This window comes from Dioscorea cayenensis, unplaced genomic scaffold (genome assembly GCF_009730915.1).
Source record: "Dioscorea cayenensis subsp. rotundata cultivar TDr96_F1 unplaced genomic scaffold, TDr96_F1_v2_PseudoChromosome.rev07_lg8_w22 25.fasta BLBR01000241.1, whole genome shotgun sequence".
NCBI lineage: Eukaryota > Viridiplantae > Streptophyta > Magnoliopsida > Dioscoreales > Dioscoreaceae > Dioscorea > Dioscorea cayenensis.
The window spans coordinates 1-1,602 of record NW_024086632.1 but is presented as its reverse complement, the minus strand read 5'-3'; the positions used below and the strand labels follow the sequence as shown (position 1 = coordinate 1,602).

The 1,602-nt window shown below is 39.2% G+C and overlaps 1 long non-coding RNA gene across 1 annotated transcript; it reads right to left on the bottom strand.

Moving 5' to 3' along the window:
• Positions 1 to 253: 253 nt before the first annotated feature.
• LOC120253916 lies at positions 254 to 760 on the bottom strand. The gene is made up of 3 exons (XR_005534460.1): positions 649 to 760; positions 451 to 525; positions 254 to 335 (listed from the first exon to the last, which is right to left on the bottom strand). It is a non-coding gene; the product is annotated as an uncharacterized LOC120253916 (long non-coding RNA).
• Positions 761 to 1,602: the final 842 nt, after the last annotated feature.

The window sequence follows — 1,602 nt, the reverse complement described above, 5'->3', positions numbered from 1 at the left end:
AATTGGAATTTTCAATGTTATTAACGAGTTGATAAACATATAGATCGATCATTTGGTAAACATGAAAATAAGAATAACTATTACAGCACTTACAGAGAAACAAGAACACTCTCTCTCAGAGCATCATCAGAGTAGTAACAGAACCAGAACCATGCACATCACAATTCACAGTCAAGGAGATGTGGATTCAAGCTCAACTCACATTGAAAATTAAAGAAAACACGAAGACAGAAAGAATCCACCCCCACAAGAGATGTCAGGCCTCTCTGTATAACTTGAAACCATCAAATTATTATCATACACTTGAGTCATGATCAAGTCAAATATTGATTTGCCTGTGGAAACCAATACAACAAACAAATACATCTCACAATTCATTCTAAAGATAAATTAATAGAACCAGCTAGCTAGCTAGCGATGTCCATAATTCAAAACAAATTGAAGACATACCAGTAATTGGTGTTCGGATGTCATTTTTCAGTGGTAATCTAATTCAAATAAAGGATTCATCCTCCTAATCCTCATCTGCATATATAAACCACAACCAATTAAACATAAAATTATTACAATTCTGATAAACAATTAGGCACTTTAAAGGTTATTTCAGCACTAGTAAAGACATCATGAGTAATAAAATAAATAACATACCAGTGATGTTGGTTTCATAGTAATATGGTTCTTTGGTGTACTTCAAATACATGCTTTGGTCCTCTGCATAGCCTATGAAGTGTGGTACTCGCTGGATGAACGACCAATGTGGGACACCCTTTCAAACATCCCTTAGCTAGCTTGGACACTTGCACTCCAAATACAACTTGAATAGATCATCCCTCCCGAGGCTTTTCTTCACGTTGTTGGAGGAAGAGATGACACTGAGGGAGACTAGCGTTGTCCCTCTTCCATAATCAAATCACCTTCAAGCTTTGCAGAGACTCAGCTTCTCCACACACTCCATCATTGGGCAATCTTCAACTTCCAGTTCTTTCAAGGCGGAGAGATGAGAGACCCTTGAAAGACTGTGAGCTTCGCTGATGAACAACAGTGCCATGTTAACCCGATTTAAGCCACTTGGAAGAGCTTTCAGCTTAGGGCATTTATCAATGGCAACGCTTTTGAGATGGGGAAGAACATGTTAATGGCGCTAGATTCAGCCTCGTTGTCTTCTTCTTCTTCTACACTGATCATCACCATTCCTCCCAATTACTCATGTTCTCTAATGAGGGGTTTCAAAGACAGGGAAGAGCAATTTCTGTGGGTTCAACATTATAATTACCGAGAAATTCAGGGCCAATTGATACAACTGCAGTTGCTCCATCTATCCTCAGATACTTGAGCTGTGAAGTCCCAAGTTAGAAGATGAGGGGCAATTTGAGCAATTAATTAAATGCAAAGAAATCAACTCTTGAAGAACAGTAGTAATGGAAGTGGATGACGACATCCAGTTTGGATATCGACCACCAAAATAGTCTTCAATCCCTAGCTTTTCAAGGCATGGCGGGGGGCATAGGTCATCAAAGACTTGCACGATCTTGTCCATCTCTTGCTGTTGGATATGCCCATTAGTGTAATTAGATGTGCAACCAAGCCTTAGTGTTCTGAGAT